Here is a 22,500-nt window from a genome sequence, read left to right on the forward strand (position 1 = left end):
TGCAGACAGACAAGACAAACAAGATGAGAGACAGGGGCAGTGATGGACACAAAATGTTGGGGGACACCATATTTGGTGAGAGGGTAGGGACATCCTAAACCCAAGGTCATCATGCTGGGTGACAGTGAAAATTGAGTCCTCTCCCACTGGACTGCCATCACTGTTACCTCACTCCACATCTAGCTGGAGTGTTTGACATCTCCCTCTCCTCCAATACTACACAAAATGAGCGTAGGTGTGCACCTACAGTGTGATGCACACCCCTACTCACCATCCATGGCAACTCAGCGCAGGTGATAAAATTACCACCTCTGGTATTGCTCCCAGATGGTACCACTGGACCAGCCTCTGGAGTAGGACTACCTGAGGGTGCAGGTAGTGCAGGGGCAGCAGAGGCAGTGCTGCCAGGTTGGTTCCCAGACATGCTGGCCATTGGTGCTGGAGCTTGTGGAGGGGGCAGGGAAATTCCGTGGACAGGCCTATGCAGCTGTGCTGTGTAGCATTTAGTGATGTGGTACACATGGATGACATGGACACATTTGGATGAAACATAAAATTAAAAAGAAAAGAAAAGAGTAAAATAAAATACAAATTATTTTTTACAATAAAATAACAAAAATAAAATTAAAAAAATGTTCATAAAAGTAAATAAAATAAAATAAAAAATTACAAAAAATATTTTTTATAAATAATAGGAAATATAGTAAAATAAGAATAAAATAAAAAAGAGAGAGAAGGATTGGGGGTGAGAGAAAAAAAGAGACAATATTAGTACCTTCATATATGACTTACAATGCATTAATACAATTATTTGGCTCTATTATGTTAACTCTTACATTTAAGACTATCACCTTCTAACAAATGCACACTGTACTACTGACTGCAGCAAGTAATCCTAGACATGTGCATATATTGCACATAAGCATGTTCCAATTTCACAGATTACAGTTTACAGCAGGGCATTTGTGCCACTGGTATAGAAGTTTTAATTGAACTATTATTGAGAATTAGCAGTATTGTATAGTTGGGAAGTGTGGTATTTGAACACGCAACCTCTGACTAAATTCTAATATTGTACAGTTGGTTTGTGCTACAGACTAATGCATGCACACTTGCTTTTACAGTTAAGATATGCATGCTCAACTTGATACAAGTCTATAAAACACCAAAAAAAAAAACAAACAAAAAAAAACAACCACTTTTAATGCTACAATAACAGTACTCTTCTGCTTCATGCTGTGAAGGCTGCCAGCCCAGCTAGCAGGAATTTTGAAAATAATTCTATGCTATTTGTGAATAGTAATATGGTGTGTATGCTTGTCTACAAATGGAAGAAAATATGTTATGTTAAGCTGCATGTTATGTGCTGAGCTTCAAGAATGTAAACATAGTGTACCCTACTGGAAAAGAACAGAGTTAACTTGCAAACTCTAAGAAAATAAGTGATTGTTTATGATGGTGTTTATCTCAGCTAGGAGACAGAATGTCTGCAGCTAGAAATTCTTTCTATTGTCTGGAAACAGAAATAATTATAAGTTTCAAATAAAAGTATGTAACTGTTTTACGACTTCTAGTTCCAGGCAAACTTCCAAAAGATAAGTATTTTTGACACAGAGGTGCTAAATTTTAAGTTCTGTTAGCCTGGGAACTAAAGGCAGTGGTGACAATGAACAATGTAATCTGAGATAACCCAGCAGAAATGTTTCATAGTAATTTAAGAACTTTCTCAGATGGAAAGTGTGCATTTTCTAATTGTCTTTGAATCTGACAACATTCTCTCATCAGCACTTCTCATATGTATTTGCCTGGCTCTGTAGGTAAGTCATTTAGGACATAGCTTTTCTTAGATACAGATAGGAATACAGTAAATATTAGTTTAGATGTTTTCTTTACTTATTTGAGACTTTCCTGCAATGTTGTTTTAATGTATTTCATGTGATTCTGAACTCTGTTGTCACTGTGTTTAGTTATTGAGTAATGTCTTGTGCTTTTATTATTTATTATTAAATATATTTAAGCCTTTTAATTGTGGCTGGTTTGTTTAGAGAAATGTACGCTCCTAGAGTGCTTGCATAAGTATTTGGTGACACTCTATAGGCTACTCTTAAATAGCCTTGCTGTTGGTTACACTTACCATTTGGATAATAGTAACATTACACAGTAGTAACCCTTGGGAAGGGCCTTATAGTAGCTGATAAGTAGAGTGGTTGTTAGCAGCTGGTACTACCTTATAGTCTGGGCAGAAAGGGGCATAGCTAATAAACCTGTGGCAGCCTTTCCCAGGAGTCTCTGTTTGTTTGTATATAAATTAAATCTCAAAGTGTGTGTGTGTGTGTGTGTGTGCGTGTGTGCGTGTGTGCGTGTGTGTGTGTGTGTGTGTGTGTGTGTGTGTGTGTGTGTGAGTGTGTGTGTGTGCATGTGCATGCGTGTGTGTGTGTGTGTGTGTGTGTGTGTGTGTGTGTGTGTGTGTGTGTGTGTGTGTGTGTGTGTGTGTGTGTGTGTGTGTGTGTGTGTGTGTGTGTGTGCCAACTATATGGGAAGGGGCACAAAGCACTGGTTGGACAGAAAGGTGTCTGGAGCTTTTGGCTTGACCACTCAGCTGAGATCTTACCCCTATAGCTGTGCCAGAGGGGAATCTTATTGGGGATTTGGAGAAAGATGGAGAAACCAGCCCTAATGATCTCTGTGTGCTCTTAAGGGGAAATTGTATTTTACTGTGTGTGTGTGTTTACTTGTCATCCTGCCAATGTGCACGGGTGTTAGTGGTGAGGATTGAGGCTCCTTGATTACTGGGCCAGTCAGGGGCGTCATACATACATACCACATGTTTCCCTTATCTTTGCCAATCTAGCCCTGTGGGTTTGGACATTGCAGTCAAAACACTGGTAGCTGTGGAAAAAACAGCACAGAACAGAAACCATTATGAGTACCTGTCTTGCCTATATTCAGTTTTCTAAGCCTCACAAGCACTCTATGTAGATGATACTTAAACAGGTGTGGGATGCCCCAGTCCTAAGTTCCTCTATCCAATTGTCGAGTGTCTACCTCTTCCTCCTCTGTAGGTCATTATAATAATGCCTACATTGCTCTCCAGTGTGTAAGGTACCGGTGGCACTGGATACATCCTGGGCTAAACTATCCCAAGCCTCAGACTTATACTGGGAGCCAGATTAGTCCCCCTGCAGAAGCATTTGGCTGTGGTTCTTAAATAGGAATCCAATAAAAATCCTGGACTTCTGGACACCCCACCTTTGTGCCCTAAACCTGGCACATTCCCCACACACAACTGTCATGTCTGCCAAGGATCTGTAGCAATAGAGACTGATACTTTCTCACCATTTCCAGTTATCACATTTACTGGAGTTGGCATACTGTTTGAAACTGTTATGTTGCATAAATGCGTTGCTTGGAAGTGTGGATCTCTGAGCAATGAGTTTGTGTGATGGTAAGCTGAGAGCAATTGCAAGTTTATTGGATTTACAGACAGTTGTGTGTGCGTGTCTTAGACAAATGTGAAAGCCATGCAAGTCCACATAGCAGCATTATACTTCCAAGAATTGAGTACACATTATGTCCATAGGCATACATCTGATAATAAATGTTCATAGGTTCATAGGTAGGTACTAGGCTATCTTCCCGAAGGCATTTATAAGCCTAGCTGGAATGTGTTGGCTTTCGCCGCCCCCTTAGATTAGTTCCCTGTGCTTCTGTCCAGCAGAGCCATTGAAGGGATCCCTGGGGTAAAGTTTCTGTTTCCCATCCTCTCGTCAAGGTTTTTCTTGAAGAGGGTTAGCGAGGAGCTCTGCCTAATGTATATTGGAATCTTATTCCGGAGCATGGGAAGTCTCTGGGACAGGAATCTGTCCCTCCAGCATGTCCTATTTATTGTTGTGGTGAGGTTTAGATCCCTGGAGTGTGTGGCTCGAGGGTATATGTTTTTTTTTAGGTGGAGCATGTCCATCAATTCTGGGTTGGATATGGCCTTGTATGTCAGGCAGAGATCACCTCTGAGTAGGCGATATGCAACCAAGTACAGCTGGAGTTTCTTCAGTCAAGCTGCATAGGGCATCTGCTTGAGGCCAGTGATCCTCTTGGTGAGGTACTTCTGTGTCTTTCCAGTTGTTGCAGGTGTCTTGTAAGGTACATCCCAAATGGGGCATTTTACTCTATGATGGGTCTGATGAGTGATGCATAGAGCAGCCCAATGACCTCTTTCGATCTGGATGCAAACCCTTTTGTGATTAGGTGGGCCACATAGCCACATAGAAGGATTTTCTAACCACTTTGGCAATTTGATTATCAAAGGAGAGGTTTCTATCTACTTGGGTCCCCAGATCCCTTATTATGTCTTCCATATTTAGGGGGCTACCACCTATGTGGTAGTTTGTGGGTACTTTGTTTTTTCCAAAGGGGATGACTATGCACTTTTTGGCATTTAGCTTGAGGCCATGATTTTGACACCAGGTATCTGTCTCAGTGAGACCCTTTTGGAGGATGTCAGTGTCAGCCGGAGAGTCAATTATAGCCCCTAGTTTGCAGTCGTCTGCGAACTTGGTCAGCCATAGTCCTCCTGTGCTTGCCTTTACCTCTGAGAAGTATATGCCGAACAGGTGGGGTCCTAGGACTGAACCCTGGGGAGCGCCACTTGTAAGTGGTTTAGGTTTATAGGTTTATAGGTTTATAGGTAGGTACTAGGCTATCAACCCTGGGGGCTATACAAGCCCAGCCAAAAAGGTACCCTGGCTTTTGCCACCCAAGAAAATTATTTTCCTGTGCCACTGTTGAGCAGTGCAACAGAGGAGTTCCCCGGGGTGAATTTCCTATTTCCCATCCAATCAAGATTTTTCTTGAAGAGTGCTAATGTGGAGTTTTGTTTGATATAGATAGGTAGTTTATTCCAGAGTATGGGACATCTCTGGGACAGGAATCTATCCCTCTGGCATGTTCTGTTTATTGTGGTGACAAGGTTTAGGTCCCTAGAGCATGTAGCTCAGAGGGATTCGGATTTCTTTAAGTGGAGCATGTCCAATAGCTCTGGGTTTGACATAGCTTTGTATGTTAGGCAGAGATCTCCTCTGAGTAGGTGATATGCGATGGAGTAAAGCTGGAGTTTTTTGAGACGGTCTGCGTAGGGCATCTGTTTGAAGCCGGTAATCCTCTTTGTGAGGTATTTCTACAGCCTTTCCAGTTGTTGTAGATGTCTTGTGAGATACATACCAAAAGGAGTGTTGTACTCAATAATGGGTCTAATGAGTGATGAGTAGCAGGGAACAATGACCTCTTTTTTTCTGGATGAGAAACCTTTTGTGATGAGGTGTGCCATGTAGAAGAATTTCCTGACTACTGTGGCAATGTGATTATCAAAGGAGAGACTACTGTACACATGTGTCCCAAGGTCTCTTATCACACTTTCGATGTTAAGTATACTACCGCCTATGTTGTAGTTCATGGGTACAGAATTTTTACCAAAGGGAATGACAATGCACTTTTTGGCATTGAGTTTGAGGTCATGGCTTTGACACCAGGCATCTGTCTCAGTGAGGCCCTTTTGTAGGATGTCCACATCGTTAGGAGTTTCGATTATGGCTCCTAGTTTGCAGTCATCTGTGAACTTCATTAGCCAAAGACCTTCTGTGTTAGCCTGTACTTCAGAGAAGTAGATACCAAACAGGAGAGGACCCCCAGGACTGAACCCTGTGGTACTCCACTTGTCACTGGTCTGAAGTCGGATTTGGAGTCTGCTACTTTCACAGTGTGGGTTCTATCAGTGAGCCAATTGGCAACCCATCTTGTGACATAGGGATTTATACCTAGTTTAGTGAGTTTATCTACAATTCCAGAGTGGGGGATGGTGTCGAAAGCTTTGGCAAGATCTAGATAGGCTGTGTGAACCACATTACCCTTGTCTACGGCTTTGGTGACTGCTTCAAAGAAGTCTATGAACCTATGTACCTATAAATGTGATAATGCATAGCTTGATAATTAAATAAATAAATAAATGACACAATAGTGTCTCATCCCTCATACATATAATGAATATTAGATCCACTATCTAAAGTGTTATAAGTGATAGTGGCTATAATGGGAGGTGGAACAATAGTAAAAGTATATGGTGCATCCTGTATTAGAACCCAGAACCATAGGTATGGCACTTGCATACTTACACCTGCTGCCACAAGAATGTTAAAATAACATGTGTCTATGTTGCCGTTCATTACTATAAACTGTAATGTCACAACAGTTAAAAAAAGTTGTATACCTGTACTAGAACTTAGGACCCTCTGTACTCCAGCTCTACACTTACACCTGTTGCCACAGGGCCAGTTCCATGACAGTTCTTAATTTATTAATCATCCTTAGGGTCTCTGTGTTAACCACTGTGCAACACCACTTAACAGGTTTACATGGTACCCAACAGAATTAGCTGAATTTATCCAGTTTCTATTTTTGGCTGTCTGGGTCCTGTCTGCTTCCTGGATGGTCCAGTTGTCCAGTTTGCAAACTTCTATGCTTTGAGCAAATGAGATAATCACAGTCAAACCCTGCATTAATTTCCTCCATTCCTGTGATTGTGCTACGTGATGCATCTCACAAATACTCTCCCCCCAAAAGATAAATAAACAAAGACAGAAAATGAGAAAAAGAAAAACAAGGGTAAGTAGTTGAAATGAGGAAAATCAATGTATGACATACACACAAGAAAATGATGGCTCACATCAGATATGTCTACATAAATCTGGATTTGAACTCTCTCTTAAATGCACCCTTACAATACAGGACAGGTGCCTTATCCCTCTTTGTCACACAAACAGCTTTGCAGCAAAGAACTGAACCCAGTCAGCACGCAACCAACTGCAACAACATCTACAGTGATACCAACCATACAGCTGCTATTTGTACATGTATTATTTTTGGATGTAGTACTCCTAGTGAACACACAACCTGTTATAATTATTGCTTGCAAATATACAGCTATGTCTTACATTTTTTTGTTTGTTGGCCATTCTTTAGCTATCTGATCAGTACATTGCCCTTAAAATGTGTGAGGATATTAAGTGGAAATAATACCATATGCTGCTGCCAACAAATGAAGTGCAGGTTGGATGTTAAGGAGCACAACCTGTGACTTGTGTGCTGCTTACTTACATTTCCAGCCTTATATCTAACACTTTATAGATCTAACCTGACACACCCATTGGGAGTAAGGCAGCCTGCAGTGCTGTTGTGTTTTCCTTCTCCCAACCAGTAATCATTCACAGCTGCAATCCATTAAAACCAAACACTGAGGGGGTACCTGCACTATGTTTACATCTCCTGCACAGATCCAAGTATTTGGGATTCAGCAATTCTAATGAGTTTGCACCTCATTTGCATCTTCATCATGCTAACAGTCCTGAATCTTCACCATATAAAAAGGCAACCATGTAGCTAAGCAAACTGATGGTGAGGAGACTTGTTTATGTTAAGAAGACTGCACATAAGATATTTCTTCAGGATTTATCTATACAGAGGAATACTGAACTTCAGAATGTATGCTTCCATTTTGTCAGCTACATCCTGCATATGCTGGAATGTATTTAAGAAAATTCTTAAGCAAAGCCTTTTACACTTTTATATGTTTGCATTAGTTAAAAGTGTACTAATGGTATAGGGATTTTTGCCAAGCCATTTCAGAAGTATACATGATTGCCAATACATGAAAATGGAATGCTGTGTGAAAAATACGTACAGATGTTTCAGCTAAAGTTCCTTTGATAGCAGTTTTAACATTTCAAAGCTGGTTTGTTAGCAAAATGTGTCATTTTCCTGTTCTTTTGTTTTGGGGGGGGGACAAAGGTGAATTATTGTTATGCCACAAACAAGGTTACACTCTTCTTTTGGGGGGAGCAAAGGTGAATTAGTGTTATGGCACAAACAAGGGTACACTCTTCTTTTTGGGGGAACTAAAGGTGAGTTAATGTTCTGGCACAAACAAGGATATGTTGTGCTTGTTACTCTCCTTGTTTTGCATCCTGCCTGCTGTTAGTATTTCACATCTCTAGACTGTTTTATGTTTCTCCCGTGGGTAATACTGACTGGCTACCTTTTCTGTTTTATCTGGAAACAGTTATTTTGCAGTTATGTGATACTTATGCATATTATCCTTCTGTTGTCTTTCAGGACACCTAGGAATATGCCACCCAGGCATGTCAATCTTCGCAGACTCTCCTTCACTGATGCTGAGAACCAGGTGATTGTGGATGTCATTAGGCAACACGGTGCTATTCTGCTGGAAAGGGGACAGGGAAATAAGGCATGTAGGATGCAAATATGGCACCAGATAGTTGATGATGTGAATGCTGCGAGTGGCCATGGCAGGACATATGAACAGGTGCACCACAGGGCCACTGATATGATCTCATCTCAAGGAGTAGAGCAACTGCAGTGGACAGAGACCAGATGGTCACCAGGGGAGTGCCAGCTAGGGAACCACAACTAACACCTAATGAAGAGTTCCTGGTCAATATCAGGGACTGAGACAGCTCCCAGGTGAGTGCAGTACAGCATGTGCTGGATGTCAGGGCAACAGGTTTAGAGACAGCAAGCATTTCCCAGGAGGAGCTTCCAGGTAGGCTTTAGCATCTCAACAGTTGAATACTGTTGTATTGTAAAACTATTGAAATCAATATGTTACTTTTGTGTCACATGTCTGTTGTTTGGGTGGGGATTAAAGATTAAGTTATTAACTTAGGTTGGAGTTGTCAGCCATGTTCTTGTTGAAAGTATAATTAATGGACATATAAATGGGTAAAAGTTTTACCCCCTGTGTTTCTATTAATTGTGATGATGTTGCCCTTACCTCTTGCTTAACTTCTTCCAGGACCATCTGGATTGCAGAGGAGAATCTTATCTGCAGATGGTAAGCCAAACATATCAGCATTGCTGAGCAATATAAAGAGATATCTTAGCGTGTGCAATTGATGTCAGGCCTTTTGTGTGTTTTGCTATACTGTCTGTAATAGTGGCAGCACTGTTACACTGTTAGCATATATTGCACTATAGTAGTGTAGGTATTGATTTTCTGTGTTTTGTGCTTTTGATCTCATGACAGTGGGAGTGTGGACCCTCTGGCACCTGATGTCATTGTGTCAGCAGTCTCGGATGATGATGGCCAAACAGAGGCACTCTCAGGGGGTGCAGAGGTTGAATCTGACAATGAAGTTGATATACAGCCTTCCCCTGCAATTCCATTAGACACAGCCAGTAGGCCTATGCCTGCCCATTCCAGGAAGCCCTCAGATATTGGACAGGTTGTGGGCGAGGCCATTGATCAGGAAAGTGTGGCTACTGTGGCTTTAGTGCATGTTTACTCCGGCTGTAGCCAAAGTGTGGGGGAGGTGCTATTCAGGAGGGCTAAGATGGGTGCTTGGAGGGGGCATGCTATCCCTCCTTCACCTGGTGCAGTTGTTTCTTCCAGTGCCACCCACCATATGTTTAGGACCATCATGAAGGCACAGACATCATCTCAAAGGTGCTCTAGACAAATGCTCAGTGTTGTAGATGTGGCAGAGGCTGACATGCATGACTGCCTCCACCATGTTGCCAATTCAATGGATTGAGTGCATGACATGTTGAAATGGGGGGTGTCTGTCATGGAACGAGCATTGTCTGTGATGGAAGTTCTGCTGGGAGGGGTAAAGCATCTTCGTGGTCATAGGCCAGCCACATCATCTGCTATTAGCCAATGTAGCTGTGCCTGGTCACACTTCCACAGTGGCAGTACTTTCACTGCTCCATTAGCGAGTATGCTGCCCACACCCAGATGTGACAAGCCATAGAGTCGTGGTTCTGGGTGTCCCCATGAAGGGAGCTTGTCAAGCAGACATCAGTCACATTCAGGTAGCAGCAGTGCATCTGACCATGTGCATGGACATGCCATTGCAACTCCTGGGAGAGCCAGTTCTCATGGTAGGGGATGACAATGATGAACTGCCACTTCTACCATGCATGGCTCACACCTGTCCAACTTATCAAGACCTAGAGACAGCCCAGAGCTTGGCTGTCCTGTCCTCATGAAGACACTCACACACCCATTTCACCTGGAGGACCCCTACAGACACACACACACACACACACACACACACACACACACACACACACACACACACACACACACACACACACACACACACAGCAATTACTCATTTTGCCTCACTCGCCATTTGTTGGTTTACCCAAAAGTCTTACTTTTCTTTCTAGCTCTCACACACTCACCTTTTGTGTCAGCCTATTCTTTCTGCCCCCACCCCCCCCCCCACAACACACTGTACACCTGTATAAGTGATGATAACTGTGCCATATCACTGTTTTCTATCTTTTGGATTCAGGATCCATAAGCTTTGTGTCTGATGCTCAGGGTCCATAGCTAACTTAATGCTTACTATGTCTGCATTTGTGGTGTTGAACTGGCAATTGTACCACTTTGATTTTATATTGGTCTTGGAAAGTTAGACAGTTGTCAGCATCAAAATTTTCCAACTTTATATTGAATGATCTTGTGAGGGTTGTGAAGTCTGAAACTGCAATGTGTGTCATCACTTTCCAAATTCTCTCTTTAATGATTTTCCAGTACAAAGCTATGGTGCTAAATTGAGGACATGCAGTGATCTGTAGTACTTTTGAGAGGTATGACTGTGTGAATATTTGATGCCTGAGGCCTTCTACTTAATAATGGACACATATAAGTCAAATAAGTCTCTTCTGTCACATGTTAAAGTAAGTTCTGTACAAATCTCCCACCTTTTATTTGCTTACCATACCAACTAATGAAAAACAAGGATATGCCAAATGCTCATATTATAAGACAATACAGTCCAATTTCAGGATTTGCATTGTAAATGCAACAGTTGCCACAGTTTTAAGTCAGGGCTGACTTTGCCTGATGCAAGCAGTACAATGTCAATACTCAGGGTGGTAACAGTAGTGTGAGTTGCCTGGCATCAGTGTTATAATATGTATGTGAGTAGAGAAAGGTTTTAGGTCATTAGATGCTGAGTGAGTGTGCTATGCATTGTATTAGCCAATGTAAGTGCATACTGAGTATGGCTATGTCTGCCTACACCCAAAGCAGCTGATGTTTCCCCATCTGACTCCACATCTGCCTGTGGCTGTGGTGACCTTAGCATTGGTGGTGGAATGTGTGCCCCTTCCCCTTGTTTATCCTACTGAAGCTGTTTCTTCAGGATGATGTTGTGTAGCATGGCACATATTGTGAATATGTCTGTACATGTTCAGGGATTGTACTGCAGGACTCCCCCAGATGTATCTATGCACCAGAACCATGACTTCAGCAGCCCAAACACATGCTCTATGATATTTGCTGTTTAAGTGTGTGCCTCATTAGGGCCTTGTTCTGGGGTTGCTTATGCATTTCTGATGGGTGTCTTCAGCCACAGTTCCAGTGGATAGCCTGCATCCCCCAGTAAATGATCCTGTGGGGTATCACCCCTAGCAAACATCTGGTACAGCTGGGAGGTGTGCCAGATATGTGAGTCATATGTGAGTCATGATAACTGCCAGGGTTGCCAGTACACATGTTCAAGATGATTCCCTTGGTATTGCACACAGCTTAGCAGCTGATAAAGTGGTAGCCCTTTCTGTTCATTTACAGCCTACTCTGTTCCCTTGGTGCTACCTTCATTTTTATATGTGTGCAAACTATGGTACCCGATACTTCAGGGTAGTGTGCTACACTGTAGAACTCCTGCATATTTCTGACCCTGTTTTCAGAACTATGGGGAAATTATATGTTGTCATTGGCATGTTAGAGGATAGCATTCAGGAATGAATGGAGGGTCCTAGATGCTGATGCCTGTTACACCCCTAGCATGTCCCTTGTTGGTCTCAGAAAGGTACCTATAGTAAAGATTCTAAGTGCTACACAAATCTTTGACTGCACTGGGATGGTTTCCCCTCATTTGGCTCTGGGTCTGAGTTCAAGATGGCAGAAGTCACAGTGTTCCTGTATTATGTTCCTGTCCACTCTGTAGTGCTCTACAATTTCCACATCATGTTGGTTGTGAAAAGTTAAATGGGGTCTGAAAACTCTTTTCTGTCTTGGCCTAGGCCTACTAGCAGCAGCAGCATTGACTTCAGCCCATAGCACATACAAATGAATTACAGCAGCAGCAGCCCCTAACATTCTGTCCATGTAGACTCCTTTCTATGGCTGTATACCAAAATTTTGATAGTCACAGGAAATACCAGCCCAGAGTCAACACAGATGCTTTATAGCTTGTTGAATAGCTCCACCATGTTGGATTAGTTGATTAGCATGCAATTCAGCTGCTTATGATGTAATTAGCATGCCACTGTGTTTATTTTGCTTCTGTGGGAGTGCATGACTACACAGTACTTACTGAATCTAAATTTTGTTGTTACCATGTTTGCATTGTGCTTCAATGTGGACATGGTAGAAAATGACCATATATGGTTTATCAAATGTCCCTGCTCATATTCACATCCAATTTATGATCTCCGAGGCACTCAAATATGTCTCAGTGTGGAACTCTGAACAAAGTGCATATAAATATTAGATTAAGATCTTGCGACTGAAAACCAGCTGTCCTGTAAATGCTCTGCCTTTAGAAAACAAGCCAAATGTAATCTCATGACTTAAAGTTTGTAGAGCAAGCATATATTCCTGTAAATTTTATACCATAATAGGAAGATACAGTGTACTTTTAAAATTAAATCAACATTTATGCAAGGAAGAGTTTCTTTAAGGATTTAAGACATATGAATGCATACCTCTTAATTTCTGTAAAAATGACAATAAATATTACAGTAAACAAAATTAAGAGAGTATATTATTCTGTGGTCCCAAAATAGTAGAATGGATTTCATATAACGCTTTAAAGTTTGCATTATAAATTTGATTATTATAAATATTAAGTGTATAATTTCTCTTTGAGACTTACATAATGTGTGAGTAAAAAACAACATGAAGATGATGGATTTCAGTGACTTAGGCACTCTACACTGATATTTTGTTTCAGTAAACAAGAAGCTGACATTTTGTTTTCTTTTGTCAATTACTTTAGCAGAAAAATCATTGTCAAATCAGATGTTAAAATGTCCAAATTTTAACAAATTTTTTGCCAAAACAAATTTTAATGCTAGTTCTTTCTTTGCCCAAAAATTACAATGTTATCACCATTGATCTTGCCATAGAAGAGTAATTAGTAGGAGTGGCTTATCTATGGTACAGTGTTCTCTTTCAATAGCATAGGAAAGTCCTTCTTGCAAATTAAGAAACTTAAAAATCCAGGAGGATAGAAAGGCAATAATGTCTTATCTTTCAAGTTTTATCAGGTAAACTAAAAATTCTGATATTGTACATTTTCTCTTTGTTCTCTGGGTCATCTGCTTTATTGTGTATCCAGGTAGTTTGTTAAAGGAGAAAGTCTGTTTGCATTTCTTCCTCTTTTAATCTACTATGTATGCCTGTGAGCAATGTCTCTGTGTCAGAAATGTTTGTTATTGTATAATTTCCTTTAATGTATTTGCTTGAAGATATTTTCTTTGGGTTGCTTTCGTGAAATCCATAAATTTTCACAGAGAATTTGTAAAAATATGCCATAATCATCTGCATATCTTTTTTTTTCTGGGAAGAGTCTGACCCTGGGATTCAATATGCCAAAATTTCTGTGCAGGAATAGTGTAGCCGTTCTTGCATGGAATATGGCTGCCAAGTGATCCAGTAAACAAGCCTTTTGATGTGCACAAGCCTGTGACAGCACTATTCCATGACAGACACCACTGAATAATGATAATTACCTCAGTTTCTGGTGAAAACCATGCAAATGAGGTGAATTAGTGATTCAGTAAGCAGGCAGGCATCTGTGCAGATATAGTGCGAGGTGCAGAAATGTATTTGGCTAGTAGCCGAATACATTTCTGCAAAAATCAAAACGGAGGCATAACAGCTGAAAGTAAAGCATGTGTTATACTCCTTAGGCATGCCAATGGCCAAATATAAGGTGATTAGCATGGAAAAGTATTGCAAAATTATAAAAATAAAAGTTTTATTTTTTTTGGCCGATCTCGGCCATTTAAGCATTGGGCAGTTGTGCGCAAACTGGATTGTGCCGGAAATAAAAAAAAAAATGTGAAAAGACAATTTTAAGTAAAATCTGCATTTTGCTATTATAGTCTATGGCATGCATAATCAAAACAATAGCAGGGAACAGTTGTTGCTAAGGGGAAAGGCTCTGTTGTAGTGCAGTAACTAGGGATTAAGGCAATGGGGTATGCTAATGAGGGAAAGTTCCTGAAACACAAAAAGAAGCTAAGTGCCAAACTGCACCTAACCATGTACGTGATATAATGCAGTGGTTTAAGCAGGTGGATCAGCAGACATGAAAAGGGGGGGGGCATGTCATGCTTGGTGTAAGCACATTGGAGATCCACGTCTACCAGATAACCTTAGCTAAGCACAGCTAAGCAAGGGGGTGTGGCTGAAGCTGTAGTGACTTATTCCATGAAATGAAGAGTGTGTTCATGTCCAAGGGAGGGCCATTTCTCTTGTTACCTTAGTTAAATGGGTTTGCGTGGTGTGCACTGGGTGTAAAACAAAACAAAGAAAAAAAAACAAGAATAGTAGGACGGTTTACGTTTGGGCACTGGGTTTGTGCGGCGTGCCTCTAGGCTTAAAAGGGGTGGAAATGGGAAGGGAAAAAAGGAAAAAAAAGGGGAAATAGCAGAATAAAAGCAGTTAAGTACAAATAACGTAGCTGGCAGGTGGAATGTATCATAGTCAGCCAATCATACAGGCAGCATCTGCAGCACAGCAGTATAAACTATGCAAACACCTTACAGTCTGTTTTTTCCCACAAACTCTGCACCATTGGTGTACACATGCGGGGGAATTTTAACCAAAAACAAGTTAGGGGCTGCCACTGCTTTGATCAATCAGTATGTGCTAGAGGCTGAGGGAAGTGAGGAGGATAATGCTAACAACTGCTACAGATTGAGGAGGAGGAGAAGAGTGTTCAGACCCAGGGTAACTTACCAGGTGCTACATGATCTGGAGATAGTAGAGTGGTGGACAGAAACATACTGCAGCAAATCATTGATCTGTGCCAGCCTCAAATCAGACCCAGAGCTAACAGAGGTGAACCCATACCAGTGGATACCAAGGTATGAGTAGCCTTAAAAATACTAGCTACAGGTAATTTCCAAAGACCTACTGGGGATATCATGGGGTTCCTGGATGACATCCTACCACATGCCGGTGAGCACATTTACTTCCCCAACACCCATGAGGAGAGGCCCTGCAATATGCGTCTCTTCCATCATTTAGCAGAATATCCGGAGGCACTGGATGCAATAGACTGCATGCACATCCACATCAAAGCACCACCCGGTGAACAGGGTAGGGTCTACATAAACGACAAGGTTTTCCCCTCCATCAACTGCCAAGTTGTGTGTAGTGAATGTGTGTGCTGGCAGCCCGGAAAGCTATCATGACTCCCACATCTGGCATTCATCACAGCTATACCAGACATTTGACAGTGGGGACATCCTGTATGGCTATCTGGTGGGGGATGATGGCTATGCACTGGAGACGTGGATGAATTCACCCATCAAAAATGCATACACACCCACTCAAGAATGCCATAATGAGGCACACACAAAAAAAAAGGATCATTATAGAACATCTGTTTGGGATGCTCAAGTCAAGGTTCCACTGCCTTGACATGTCTGGTGGAGCCTTGCAATACTCTCCAGCCACATGTGCACACATATTCATAGTATGTACCATGCTACCCAATATGATCCTGTGGAAACAGCTGCAGTAGGAAAAGCACGGGAAAGGGTCACACAGCCTCCCATCATTGCCAAGGTCCCCACAGGCACAGAGGGACTCAGAAAAGGAAGCCCCTGAGCCTGCTCCCTTAGGCAGATGGAGGCATGCCCTTGTATGACCAGGCCTTGGCAAAGAGGCAATTCATAGCATACACATTGACACTGTAGGGACCCAGGGACTGACACCTCTCTCTGACTCACACACAGAATAAAATGGATGACACACACATCACATTACTTGTAATTTACCATGTGTTGGCAGTGTACTGTGTGCATCCAACATAGGCAGCCCTCAAGCACCGTCCTCACAACTCATGTGGATACAAGGTTCGTTAGTCTTCTTAGCAATAAATTAATGGATTACTTATGTTTTGGTAGCATATCTCTGGTAATGCTGCATGCATGCAAGGGAATGGGGTGGCCTACTGGGATAGCAGCAGACAACTGACAGCTATGTGGGACAAAAGGAAATATCTGCACAATACTGGCTTCCCCACACTATGCAGTGTCATTTAAGGTGAGAAATCCCACTGCAGTGTATGTGGTGGGCCAACTAAGGGGGTCATAGGTCACATGCATGGATGTCACTGTGGGGATCCCATACTCACCCCCAGACTCACACAGCAAGTCAGCTGTAGAAAACCATAAAGGAATGTCTGGCAAAGGCACACAAATGCTAACAATGATGAAATACCACCCTACAGACTTACACAGTGATATCACAGCAGGACTTGCATTTGCAGTAAGACTCTGAAGGGTAAGAAGTCTGAAACTCAGTTGTATGCTAGTACAATCTGACCTGTGCTCTCTACTGATATGCCTCTATTCTCCAAGACAGGGAACAGTGCTATTCTAAATGGAACCAAAATGTAAAGCCAAAATATCAGCACAGTCTGTGCAAATGTCTACTGTTAACAGGTGTGCCCCCCACACACCCATATTCACATAGAAATGCAGTAACATGTAAGTTTGTAGGGTAATAGCAGCAGAGCACACATTGCTAGGTCTGTACCAATCAATATGGATAAGTTGTTGCATGTCCACAATATGCAGGGGTCAGTGAGCTATGCGTATGTGTGGGGAATACTGTCAGGATGTGGCCAGCAACTTCCCATGGCTGTTGTGTTCTACTGGCCAAGGTACAGTACTGTGGTAGACAGGGCCATGTTCAACAAAATGCAGTGCAAACTATTTTGCCTGTCAGCTACACATATGGTGGGAGTTGTACACGCTGTCCAGATGTCAATATCCATTACTGCCAGCAAGCTGGACAGGTCATGTTCAGGGGGTCACACATATGAGCAGTACACAGGTTGGAGTAACCTACATACTGCCTACCATACCTCACATCTCTACAGACCTTTTGCAGAATGTACACATGTTTGCATCATATTTGTGATGTCTTTAGTCTGAAATAGTGGTTGTCTGGCAAATCAATGGCAAACCACAAAGGTCTAAAGTAAAAAAAATATTGATGGATTGTAGTGTCTCAGACTTCATACCCTATAGAAAAATGCATGCTAATGTAAAATCTGTTATTATATCACCCTTCCAGGTTTGTAAGGCCAATAGTTACAATGGTCTCTATATGTAGGCCTTTATCACCCAATTACTCATGGTTATGTCCAGATTTCTGGTTCACATATGTAGAGAGTATGGTGCCTAGTAGCATAGCAGTGTGTTCTGTCACTTACCATTGTCACCCCAGGGGGTCCACTGCCTGGCAGCCTGGGAACATATGAGTGACAAAACACACTGCCTTGCTACAGATGGCCTGCAGCAGTCACGCATGGCCAACAGGCCTCTGGTAAAAGGCCCATACCTCACCCATAGTGCTTTTGTAGGGAATGTCATGAAGTCTATACTACCACCATACAGTCAGCAAATTCAAATGTAAGGCCATGCTGCTAAATGCTAGTAGCATACCTGTCAACCTTGTAGAGGAAGAAATCTAGACAAAGCCATATATAATGGTGGCATAAAGGACACATTTGAAATATTGCTCTCATAATGTTAGACAGTTGACAGAATAACAGAGGGGGTGTGTAGTAGCATGGATGTCATGAAGGGTGTGAAGTCTGAAACTCTATTGTTCTGTCAGTATATGGTAAAAAAAATTATCTGCTTTTACTGTATTTGTGTTTCTTCCTACTTTATTTTGCTTTTGCGTCATCTTAAAAGTACTCAATTGTATTTATTACTGCTTGGTGTAACTCATTCTAAGCCTTTTAGTTTAAGCACTTGGGCTTCAGACCAGTTGTTTTACATTAAGAAGGTTTGTGGTCTACACTGTTGTGGCAGAACAGGTAGCTTACATCCTTCTAAGTTGGGAACTGCTGATTGAGTGCTCAGTGTCTGTTATTCTAAAAATGCATTAATTTTGGTTTAAGCACTTGGGCTTCAGGCCAGTTATTTTACATTAAAAGGGTTTGTGGTCTGCACTCTTGTGGAAGGAGAGGCTGGACTGTGCACTTCAAGCTGGGAATTTCTGGTTAAAGGCTTATAGTGCCTGCATATTTAAACTGCTTCTTACTGAAATTAGTACACCTTGTTTGCTGTAGCATAGACTAGATCCAGGCCTGCTGAATCTAGCTTTGTTTGTATAACTTGAGCACTAATCCAGGCATTCTTTAAAGTATTCAATTGTATTTATTACTGCTTGGTAGTAACTTGATTAAAGTGTAGCTATCATTCTAAGTCTTTTGGATTAAGCACTTGGGCTTCAGACCAGTTGTTTTACATTAGGAAGGTTTGTGGCCTGCACTGTGGTGGCAGGACAGGTAGCTTACATCCTTCTAAGTTGGGAACTGCTGAATGAGGGCTCAGTGTCTGTTATTCTAAAAGTGTATTAATTCTGGTTTAAGCACTTGGGCTTCAGGCCAGTTGTTTTACATTAAGAAGGTTTGTGGTCTGCACTGAGGTGGCAGAACAGGTAGCTTACATCCTTCTAAGTTGGGAACTGCTGATTGAAGGCTCAGTGTCTGTTATTCTAAAAGTGTATTAATTCTGGTTTAAGCACTTGGGCTTCAGGCCAGTTATTTTACATTAAGAAGGTTCGTGGTCTGCACTCTTGTGGGAGGACAGGTTGGACTCTGCCCTTCTGAGCTGGGAATTTCTGGTAAAGGCTTATAGTGCCTGCATATTTGAACTGTTTATTACTGAAATTAGTACACCTTGTTTGCTGTAGCATAGACTAGATCCAGGCCTGCTGAATCTAGCTTTGTTTGTATGCTTGTTGTTTGTTTGCTTGTTATTTCCCTGAAATGCTAATTCCACCTAAAACGTGGCTTTTCAGTGCTTCTGTGGATCCCTAGTGATATCTGCATTGCTTACTGTACTTATTTCCTTGTTTCACTTGAAAGAAAGTTTCTGTTTGTTGTTTTTGCATTTAAGTTACCTGTAACACATTGCATTTAAGTTACCTGGCACTTGCTCACTAAAGCAATTATATAAGTCAGCATTAAAAAAATAAAAGCACTACACCCTCACAAACTCCATTTGAGTACCTCGTTCCCCATTGGCCCTTTTTTTCAATTATAAAGGAATTCCCAGTACTATTCTAGCATGTCCAAAGGTCAGTTGTCAATCTCCTCTCTGGTCCAGCTGGTGAATCTGGGAATCTTGAGGCAATGTTACAACTGACTCATGTATACAGACAACTCTCTCCTCCTACCAACAAATCCCAACACATGTGAGAGATGCAACCATATAGCCATACTGGAGGGTAAGCTCTCTCAACTCAGTATTGGCGAAACCAGTCAGGAGGAGAAGGAAACCACACTCACTACAATTCCAGTCTCACATAGACCTACCATGACAGAAAAACAAACACATAAACACACAAAAACATACTCGGGGGCTCTAAATAAAAATCTGCCTAAGCAGCAGAGACCTCCAAAGCAGACACCCAAGCAACCGTTATCCCAAAACAAAACACGTGCAACACATAGCTCACAAAGCCAGTGTGCCAAACAGTCACAGCCCTTAAGGCTAAACAACACACCTGATACACTTCTAATAGGTGACTCTATCGTCAGGCACACTGACGTCCCGCTCACCAGGCTGAACAAGGAGAAGGTCACGGTGAGCTGTCTATCGAGCGCTAGGATCTGCCACATAACACAAGCACTCAGGTCACTCCAAGGCAAGTACAAATATGACTCAGTCATTGTCCATGCTGGTGTGAATGACCTGAGACGTACCTCCCTGGACTACATGAAAAGAGACATCGAGGAGTTCTCTGGCCGGTATGACCCTGACCTTGAGTAGCATCTTACCCTCACCAATAATGATGCAACAATATGAAGACAAGGTGATCAATTTCAACAATTGGCTTAAGTATTGGTGTCATTCAAAGGGGATCCAATGCCTGTCAGCCTGGGATGAGATGCTTGACAAGCCACGATGCTTCGCTAGGGACGGCTTGCACCTATCACCCCTGGGCTTTCGGATATTGGCAAAGGGTCTTGCTACCGCCATAGTGCCTTTTTTAGGCAAGGCTCAAAAGACAAGCCCACCTCCATAGGTATCACAAGGGATAAGAAACTAAGAGTAATGTTACTCAACGCCAGAAGTCTAAACCTCAAGATGTACACACTCGAAACTCTCCTTAGCATGGAGAACATTGATATCTGTGCAGTAACAGAAACCTGGTTCAAGGCTCCCGAGAGCACCCCAGCACTACCAGGTTATACCTCATACCATGCTTTTCAGCCCCACAAAAGGAGGGGGAGTATCAATATTTCTCAAAGATACCTACACCTCCAGGTTGGTGGCACAGCACGAAGCATCAGAGACTATCCATGTGCAAAAAGCGAACTGAAACACGATGAGAGCAGGCTAATAAAAAACAGGTTTAATATTCAAATACAAGTTAGCGCTTTCGGCGAAATAAATGTAGATATACATTCCATAGGCTGACATTTAAAGGATACTTATGCATCATTTGGGTCTTTATAACAACATAATAAATTTCAATTAGATCTAATTTTTGGTCTTTATACTAATTTTTAAATTCATTTTATTTCATGTTTTGACATTGTCATTAGTATTATTAAAATTGTAGTATTTCCAATTCTCTAGTATATAAATGTTGGTCCCTAGGATGGCCTACGTTTTTCTGTCTGGTTTAGTTTATTTATAAAATAATAATTTTTTAGACTGTGCCATTACGGTTCACAGTCACCTACATTTTACCAAACGCTGATCGCTATTCTGGGGATCATGTACTGAGTTTATTTTGTCGGTGGCCATTTTTTGTATATTTATATTTATTAGCATCATTAGAGGAAATACCACCCATTGCTTTATGTGATAGAATGCACTGATGCTAGCATAACCCAGAATCTTTAAAGTTTTGTTCAAAATCTGCTTTTTCACACTTTACACTAATTTTGATGTTTTATCATATGTTTCTACAGATTTTATAAGATACAGTTTGCGTGCTTTAAGTTATGATAACGACTAGCATTGCAGTATCCAGTTCACAATTTACATATCTTTTGTCTACTGCTTTAAGGTTCCCATGGATACAATCGTTTTGAAGAATGCTTGTTTTCTTGATTGGTTTTTAGATGCTGTTACTTTACTATTTAAGTTGTATTTTAATGCCATCCTGCTGTTTGTCTGAAGAATATGAATATTAAACCTGTTTTTTATTAGCCTGCTCTCGTCGTGTTTCAGTTCGCTTTTTAAACAGTTTTTTGTCTTGTGAGTTTCTGTTTGGCTTGGACTATCCATGTGCAACTAACTGTGGGTAAAACTGCCTTCCAGTTTATAGCCTGCTACAGACCACCCTCCCAAACCCAGGAACCCCACTCGGCCTTCCTGAGAACACTGGAAAATAAGAAGGTCTCTCCAAACACCATTATATTGGGCGACTTCAACTACCCAAACATAGACTGCGAACATTACTCTAGCTCCAACACCCTAGCCCAAAGGTTCCTAGAATTTATAAACTCAAATGCTATGGAACAACTTGTTACCACTCCCATAAGAGGGCACCACATACTGGACCTGATCATCACCAACATGGGGACTCTATGCTCCAGACCAGAAGTGTATCCCTCACTGGTAAGATCAGACCATAAACTAATCTCACTGGATATTCACATCCCAACTCCACCCCTTGCCCTGAAAACCACAGTAAAAAACTTCTCTAAAGCAAATTTCACACTCCTCAAAACTGAGGTGGAATCCTTCAAAGCCCCTGGGCTTGTGGAAAATATGGCCCAGACCGCAGAATCCTTTATAAATGCATTCTATGAACACCTTCAGGAATGCATGGATCATGCAATCCCAAATAAAACCAAAACCCAATCCTCCAAAGGCAGACGTTCTGTCTGGTGGACCCCAGCCATAAACAAACTATACAATAGAAGGAGGAAGCTATTACATGATAGAGTAAAATCCCAAAAAGGGAAGGCATCTCTGATCAGTATTAGCAAAAAACTACGGGCACTCATAAAATCGTCTAAGGTCAGCTTCAAGAGGAAAATTGCACAGGACACTAAGGATAATCACAAGGCTTTCTTTAGTTATGTTAGGAACCTGGGTGAAAATTCCCAGATATGCTCAGAATTAGTCCAAAATGACAAAAAATACACCAAACCCACAGAGATTGCCAACATCCTAGCTGACAGGTTCAGAGCA

This window comes from Protopterus annectens, chromosome 1.part0 (assembly GCF_019279795.1).
Source record: "Protopterus annectens isolate FY-2018-M chromosome 1.part0, PAN1.0, whole genome shotgun sequence".
In the NCBI taxonomy this organism is placed as follows: Eukaryota; Metazoa; Chordata; order Ceratodontiformes; family Protopteridae; genus Protopterus; species Protopterus annectens.